The sequence below is a fragment of the Erinaceus europaeus genome, chromosome 5 (assembly GCF_950295315.1).
Source record: "Erinaceus europaeus chromosome 5, mEriEur2.1, whole genome shotgun sequence".
In the NCBI taxonomy this organism is placed as follows: domain Eukaryota; kingdom Metazoa; phylum Chordata; class Mammalia; order Eulipotyphla; family Erinaceidae; genus Erinaceus; species Erinaceus europaeus.
The window spans coordinates 125025441-125034799 of NC_080166.1; positions in this window are offsets into that span (position 1 = coordinate 125025441).

Below are 9359 nucleotides of genomic sequence, written 5' to 3' on the forward strand. Positions count from 1 at the left end.
CACCTTGCTTCCCCTTTCCTCACCCAGTTCCTCTCCTCACCTCTTTTATGTTTGTTTGTTAAATTCTTTTTTAATAGTCTTATTATTTTTAATTATTACAGAGGCAGAGACTTTCACTCAGCAACCTACCATCGAGGAACATGGAAGAACTTTACATATACATTACAAATCAAAAGTAGCCACTCTAAGATGGCTGTGTACTTGGAATTTCGACCAAATGGCATTATGGAACAAGGAAATAGTAAACATATGGACAGGTGCCTGAAAGGAGAGTGAAGGGTAGGTAGATGGAGTGACATCCAAGTCATGGCAGCTCTGAAAAATACTGAAGAGACAGAAGCTGCGTGTGGGTGAAGATGAAAGGAGCCTTCTTACTCATGGCCAAGCGCAGGATAAGAATCCAGATTTCTCTGGGAGTTCTCAGCACCTAACAGAGCTGAGGTTACAGGTTTTTTGTTTGTTTGTTTGTTTGTTTTTAATTAAATAATTTTTAAAAATATTTTTTACTCCCTTTTGTTGCCTTTGTTGTTTAATTGTTGTAGTTATTATTGTTGTTGTTGTTGTTGGATAAGACAGAGAGAAATGGAGAGAGGAAGGGAAGACAGAGATGGTGAGGGAAAGATAGACACCTGCAGACCTGCTTCACCACCTGTGAAGCGACTCCCCTGCAGGTGGGGAGCTGGGGGCTCAAACCAGGATCCTTACTCTGGTCCATGCGCTTTGCACCACCTGCACTTATCCCACTGCTCTACCACCCAACTCCCTGTTTTTAATTTTTATATATATTTATGTTTTTATTTTCCCTTTTGTTGTCCTTGTTGTTTTTCATTGTTGTTATAGTTATTATTGTTATTGATGTCATTGTTGGATATAACAGAGAGAAATTGAGAGAGGAGGGGAAGACAGAGAGGGGGAGAGAAAGATAGACACCTGAAGACCTGCTTCACTGCCTATGAAGTGATCCCCCTGCAGGTGGGGAGCTGGGGGCTTGAACTGGGATCCTTATGCTGGTCCTTGCACTTTGCTCCACATGTGCTTAACCTGCTGCGCTACTCCCTGAGGCACAGGTTTTGTGCTCTATGTCAGGGCACCAACTGAAGCAAACTTGGAGTATAGAGGCAGATGTGCTTGAGTGATTAGTAATAAAGTTTGGGGGTACTGTTATAGATGAGAAGATGCAGCCAGAGATGTGGCTTGGCTCCTCTCCCAGTAACTCATGAAATAGGGCCATTTTCTTATCTATGGGGTTCACACTCCATAGCATCTCAAACATGTCAGAACTTGCCCTAAATATAAGCCTTTTAATATGTCTTATTAAATATCCTATAAGCTCATTTTATTAAGGCAAACTTTTAGTAAGTATACTTTATAAAATATCTTATAAGTAAACATTTTAAACTCATATATACTCTAAGTTACACAGTCTTAAATCACATTTATTTTCTTAAACTTAAGACTATAACATACTGATATTCTAAATACTCACTGAGGTTGACTCAGAACCTAAATCAGCGGCAATTCCTTCTCAGGAGCCCAGACTAGGGCAGTGACATGTTTCTGTAGGAGCTGACAGTGATGAAAATAATATCATTATATATTTGTCCAAACTGGAAGGAAAAATGCCTAGAGTGAACCTTAAAGCAAACAGTTGTTTTGGATGACTACACTGTCAACATCAATAGGACAATATGGTCAAGTGTGCTAACAAGCCTTCAATTGTATCAAACATATTGCCCTGGATTTGGGGGCTGAAGACAACAAAAAAATTACTGCAGTGGTAGACTTCTGGAGGCATGGCTATGGAGTAGCAGCAGCTGTATTTTGTTCTCTCTGATCAACTAAGAATAGCAAAGAGGATCACCTGAGAATGCAACAAGATAAGACTAGGACCACTCCAGGAAATCACCTGGCCATAGATGAATGCAAACACATGTGGTTCTTGGGTGGAGAGGGGCTTAAGGAGAGATCTCTCAAGCTAAAAGCCCATACCTACTCAAGAGCAGCTGGTACCAGTTTGCCAGTTGACACAACACCTTGGTCTGAATTTGATCAACAAAAAGAGTGTCGAAGGGGGGAGAAGGTCACCTACACCTCACCAATTTACACCTGTGGGTCTTCATTGCTGTTACTCCTCAGGGACTGGAACAGCAGCAAGGAAGCCCTATACTGACATGGGGGTAGAGGGAAGAGAAGTGGCTAGGTGACTCAGGAGAAAATTTACACTCCCAGTGGCCTGGAGGTGTGGCTATATAGTATGAACCTGATAAATTAGGAAAAAGGGTGAATAATTCCCTCAGAAATCAGGATTTATTTAGGAACAGAAGGCTATGGACTGCTGTTGGGCTCTGCTCTGGCTGGTGCTGGTATGGGGAGTTGGACCCTGGGCTTTGGACCCTCAGGGCATGGGCATTTCTTTGCATAATTACTGTGCTATCTATCCCCTACCGTGTTTTATCTACTAGTCATGAGTGAGTGTTTAAGCTAAAAAATCTACTTACAGTTAAAAATATTTCAGGCTCCCATAGTCTGCAGGGAAGATAAATAACATAAGAAGGTCTAACAGCCACTGTACTTCACCTCAGGGACTGAGATAACATTGAAACATTTTCACAACTATAAACTCTTAACTTAAACCTTAAACCTTACTTCGATTCAAGTCAATCCAGGCAAGTGTGATTAGTGGACTGAAAAGTAGTGAGAGAGAGAGAGACCTCATAGCACATCAAATATAATGGTTAAAGCAAGAAGAAACATTGGATAAATGAACCAGGAAAAAAGCCCAGATAAAAGCTCCCAAAACATAGAAGCACTTAAGAATAAGGACAACATCCAAATACTAATTGGTAATAGATACAGAATTGAGGAAAGCTTTTGAAAATAATTTCATCAGAAATGGGGAAACAACAAGTGAGACTCTGAAAGAAAACACTATCTCAATGTAATTAGAGAGCTAAAAGCTTAAATAGCTGAGCTAAGAGCACAACTAGCTGAACAAGCTAATACAGTATCTGAACAGGATAATAAGATAGTTAAGGTACAGAAAACAACAGGGGGAGAGAGAACAGAATAAGTGTGGCAGATAACAGAATTAGCAAGATCAAAGATGAATAAGAGAAAACAAGAGAGAAATATGAGAACTAAAAAAGAGATTAAGAGATAGCGAAAACAACAACAGAGACATATGAGATGACTTCAAAAGAAGTAATATTGGGGTCGGGTGGTAGCGCAGTGGGTTAAGTGCACATGGTGCAAAGTGTAAGGACGGGCATAAGGATCCCAGTTTGAGCGCCTGACTCCCCACCTGCAGGGGAGTTGTTTCACAGGCGGTAAAGCAGGTGTCTATCTTTCTCTCCCCCTCTCTATCTTCCCATTCTCTCTCCATTTCTCTCCGTCCTATCCAACAACAATGACATTAATAACAACAGCAATAATAACTACAACAACAATAAAAAGGGCAATAAAAGGGGAAAAAAGGAAAAAGTTACATATATATATAAAAGAAGAAGTAATATACATATAATATATATAAAAGAAAAAGTAATTATTGGCTTACCAGAAGAAGAAAGAACAGAAGGGGAAGAAAGCTTTCTATAGGACATAATAGCTAAGAACTTCCCTACTCTAGACAATATAAAAGACATAAAGGTTCAAGAAGCCCAAAGGGTCCAAAATAGAATTAATCCAGACTTAAACACACCAAGACATATCATATTTAGAATGAAAAGGAATTAGGATAAAGAAAGGATCCTGAAGGCTGCAAGAGAAAAACAGAGTCACCTACAGAGGAAAACTCATAAGATTAGCAGCAGACTTCTCCACACAAACTCTAAAAGGCAGAAGAGAATGGCAAGATTATATATATATGGCACTCAATGAGAAAGGCTTTCAACCAAGTCTAGTGTATCCTACTAGAATGTCATTCACACTAGACGGAGGCATAAAAACCTCTGACAAGCAGCATTTGAAGGAATCAACTATCACCAAGCCTTCCCTAAAAAAAGTTCTGAAAGTTGTCCTATACACAATCACAACATCACCATAAACATGTTATATGTCAGAAAACTCTAAAAGTATAGAATAATGGTATTAAATATATTAAATCTATAACATCAATAAATGTCAATGGCCTGAACTCACATATTTAAAGGCAGATAATAGGATGATGGATCAGAAAACACAATCCAACCATATGTTCTCTACAGGAATCCCACCTAACTCAACAAGACAAACAGACTCAAAGTGAAAGGATGGAAAACTACCCTACAAGCCAACGGCCTACAAAAAAGGCAGGAACAGCTATTCTCATACCAAACAATATAAACTTAAAATAAATAAAACAAAGAAAGATAGGAATGGACATTACTTAGTGCTCAGAGGATCAGTCAATCAAGAGGACTTAACAATTATTAACATCTATGCAGCCAAAGGGAGGCGATCTAAATCCACCAACCATCTACTGAAAGACCTACAGCAATATATTAACAGCAACACAGTAATAGTAGGGGACTTCAACATCCCACTCTCTCAACTTGACAGATCATCTAGGCAGGAAATTAATAAAGCAACAAGGGAACTAAATGAAGATAGATAAACTAGAACTATTGGACATTTTCAGAATCATTCACCCCAAGAAACTGGAATACATATTCTATTCAAGTCCACATGAGTCATTCTCAAGGAAAGACTATATGCTAGGCCACAAAGACAGTGTGAACAAATTCAAGAGCATTGAAAATTATCCCAAGCATCTTCTCAGACTACAGTGAAATTAAAGTAACATGTAACGGGAGTCGGGCGGTAGCGCAGCAAGCTAAGTGCACATGGCGCAAAGCACAAGGACCGGCGTAAGGAGCCCAGTTCGAGCCCCTGGCTCCCTACCTGCAGGGGAGTCTCGTCACAGGCGGTGAAGCAGGTCTGCAGGTGTCTGTCTTTCTCTCCCCTTCTCTGTCTTCCCCTGCCTCTCTCCATTTCTCTCTGTCCTATCCAACAATGACAACAACAATGACATCAATAACAATAATAATAACTACAACAATAAAACAAGGGCAACAAAAGGAAATAAATAAACATTAAAATATTAAAAAAAATAAAAATAATAATAAAAAAATAAAGTAACATGTAACAACAACAACAACAAAAAATATTAGAAGTCCCCAAATATGGAAACTTAACAGAGTACACTACTTAACAACTACTGGACCAAAGAGAAAATTAAGGAAGAAATCAAAAAGTTTCAAGAATTCAATGGAAATGAAGATACAGGCTGTCAAAATATTTGGGACACAGCTAAGGCAGTAATGAGAGGGAAGTTTATAGCTATACAAACACACATTAGGAAACAAGAGAAAGCTCAAATAAACAACCTGACTGCACACCTTCAAGACTTAGAAGAAGAGGAATGAAGGAATGCTAATGCAACCAGAAGATTGAAATAACTAAAATTAGGACAGAAATAAATAACATTGAAAATAAGAGAACCATACAAAAGATAAATGAAACTAATGCTGATTCTTCAAATCAGTAAACAAAACTGACAAACCCTTAGCCAGACACACACACACGGACAATTAAATAGGATTATAATTGAAAGAGGAGATATCACAACAGTATCATGTGAGGCTTCTGTGAACAACTATATGCCACCAAGCTAGAGAATGTAGAAGAAATGAATGAGAACCTAGATTCCTATAAAGTTCCAAAATTAAACAAAGAGCAACTAGAAAATATGAACAGGCCAATCACAGCCAAAGAAATTGAAACCAGTGGTCTGGGAGGTGGAGCTGTGGCTAAGGAACTAGACTCTCATGCATGAGGTCCTGAGTTCAATCCCCGGCAGCACATGTAACAGAGTGATGTCTGGCTTTTTCTCTCTCATCTCCTATCTTTCTCACTTATAAAATAAATAAAATCTTTTTTTAAAAAAAAAGAAATTGAAAAACGGTTATCAAAACCTCCCCAAGAATAAAAGTCCTGGACCAGATTGTTTTACAAATGTATTTTACAAAAATTTCAAGGAACAGTTACTACCTCCACTTTTAAAACTCTTCCAAAAGACTGCAGACACAGGAATATTCCCTTTCAGCTTCCATGAAGCCAAAATCACTCTGATACCGAAAGCAAAGAGGGATAAAAAAAAAAAAAGTGAAGGGACATTTCTAGACAGGAAAGCCGTAACTCATGCTCTAAGAAGCTTGTATGTTGAAAACAGAAGAAAAAGAATGGGATCTGACTAGGTGGGAAATCTTGGTGAGCAGTATTTTATTTTATTATTGGTATTATTATTATTAACCAGAGTACTGCTCAGCTCTGGTTTATGTTGGTGTGGGGGATTGAACCTGAGACATTGGAGCCTCAGGTATGAGAGTCTCTTTGCATAACCATTAGGCTGTCTACCCCTGCCCATGTGGGCAGTGTTTTAAAGGAAAGAGAGGGAGATCCTGTAAAAGTGCATTGAAGAGAGGATGGTATGGTGAGGGTGTGGAGGTAATAATTAGACAAGTCCTGTGAGAATTTTACTCAAGAAGAGGCATCACTGCAGGAGTAGGAGCCTTGAGAAGGCGTATCCACATTCTAGACTCCTGTTCTGTAGCCAAGTTTTAATGACTTGGTAGAGAGAAGAGGTTGTCAGAGCCTGCCTGTTGGTCCTGGGGCCTTTCTGGCTCATGTCCTACAACTCTGCCTGTGTGACGACTTTACCACCTTGTCTGCTCTTCCCAAGTACAAGGCAGGAAAGAAGCAGCAGGAGTCCACACCTCCTTCTGCCCTCCTCCTCCTCCAGGAGTCTTCTTTCAATAAGATGAGAGAGGCTGGTGTAAAAATATACTCACTGTTTTGCTAAGATGTCTGTGACAGTGGCTTTCCACAGCTTCTCCTGACAGTCCCTAACTCTGACTCCATTCAGACATGGAAACATTAATGGTGTCAGGATGGCCGAGTGGTTTTAGGCGCTGTGTTCAGACATGGAAACATGCCTCATAATAGACCCTTCATGGCTCCATTGCCTGGCCTGTTTCACCTTCTCACTCCATCCTCACTGTCTCCTGAAGTCCCCTCCAAGGACCATTTGCATTGAAACTTTTGCCTCAAGGTTTGATTTGAGAAACACTACTAAAAAAAAAAAAAGGTTTGTTTCTTTGTTAACAAGTTAGATAGACAAAGAGAACCAGAGTGCCAAGGATAGAATCCAGGACCTCATCCTTGCACATCCTGTGCTCTACTGCTGTATCACCTCATGGACCTAAATAATAGTTTACAAGGAAAAGCAGCATGGAGGGGCCAGGTGGTGGTGCATCTGCTTAAGCACACACATTACAGTGCACAAGGACCCAGGTTCAAGACCCTGGTCTCTACCTGCAGGGGGAAAGCTTCACAAGTGGTGAAGCAAGGCTGCAGGCATCTTTCTATTTCCCTCTCCACCTCCCCTTCCCTCTCAATTTCTCTATCTCTACTCAATAATAAATAAATAAATAAAGATAAAAAATTTTAAACATCAGCATAGAGTTATACCAGATCTAGGTATAACTAGACAAGTGTGAGACCAGTCACACAGCTCAGGAGGACCCTACATGTTGGGGTTTGCTAGATGCACACACAGAGGAGAAGACAATTGGGCTGAAATTTGATCAGCCACCACTTGACCACTTCCCATCAATCAGAACTACACTAACTGAAACCCTCACTTGCATAAAGAATGGGGACTTTCTATCTATATAAGCCTGAGGGGGCAGAGTGGTGGGATTGATCACATGACTCAAGTGCTTCCTGCAGTCTTGTGTTTGGCAGGACTGTCATTCTGAGGTTCTGAGCGCATGAGTGAACGCAGGCAACACATGAGCTGAAACCATGGTGCTGTCACTCAGTCAGATTCTTTTTACTCACTCTGCTGGGTTCAGGGGGAGCCAGACTCAGACAAATGAGTCTCGATTTTATGTGACAATGCCTGAGACAAACGCACACGGGGAGAAGATATTTCAAACTGGTAACATGGTTATGTTTGTCTTGTGGGATTCTGGGTGATTAAGAGACAAAGCAAAGCTGTTGGTCCCCAAGATTTCTAAGTTTATGTGGGGGGAAAAAAAGTTTTGAAAAAAAGAAATGCCAGGCAAGGAAGACAGCATATTGGTGCAGCCATTATGGAGAACAGGATGGAGAATCTTTAGACAAATACAAATGGAGATACCTTATGATCCAGCCATTCTACTCGTAGGCAATTACCCAAAAGATATAATAACACTGATTCAAAGAGAGATATGCACCCCCATGTTCACAGTGTCTTTATTCAGAATAGCAAAACTTAGAAATAACCAAAATGCCCTTTGACAGATGACTGGATTAAAAAATTATGGGACATATACTCAACAGAATATTATGCAGCAATAAAAAGAGGATACTATGGATGACAGAGGGCCCTTGTGGGGGCTGTATTGTTGTATGTGGAAAACTGAGAAATGTTATGCATGTACAAACTATTGTATTCACTGTCAAACGGAAAACATTAATCCCCCAATAAAGGGGAAAGCAGGGGGAAAAAAAGATGCTATAATGTCCTTCAGGATAAAGTAGATGGAATTGGTGAAGATTATGTTCAGTGAAGCAAGGTAGAAGGTGAAGGACAACTACAGAATGGTCTCAATCATGTGTGGAATATAGAGAATTGAGTATACAAATGTAAAAAAAATCAACTTATATCTAAGACTGTGGGAGAACTATATTGGGTATATCTGGGGGAGGGGATGGGGACAGAGACCTTTGGTGATGGGAGTGGTGAAAAAAAAAACTGTGGTGGTAGTTATCTCTGGGAGGTGAGAGGGTGGGGGATAGAGAATTTCGGGGGTGGGGTGGTGTGAACTATACACTGCAATTTTACAATCTTGTAACAAACTGTGAATAACAAAACATTCTTTAAATAAAAAAGAAAACAGAAATGCTGAGGGCCAGGGACACGATTCACCCTGTACAGAGAGCACCTTGCCACATGTGAGACTCGGGTTTTAAATCCATGTACCATACAGGAGTATCCCGGCACTAGGAGAAGCTCCATGGATGGTGGAGAAGTGCTGTGATGACTCTTCGTTGTTGTCATCATCGTCTGTATATTTGTGTCTCTCTCAAAAAATTACTTTGTCAGATAGAGACATGAAGACAGACACAGAGAGACCACAACACGGAAGCTTCCTTCAAAGCAGTAGGGGCCGGGGTCAAACCTGGGTCACTCACTCACCTGTCCAAGTGAGCTGTTTCAGTGGCCCTAGCAGGAACCTTTAAAAGAATGAGTCAGCCCTGAATGGTGGAACCACACATCACTTTGTTGCAGAAGGAAGGAAGGAAGGAAGGAAGGAAGGAAGGAAGGAAGGAAGGAA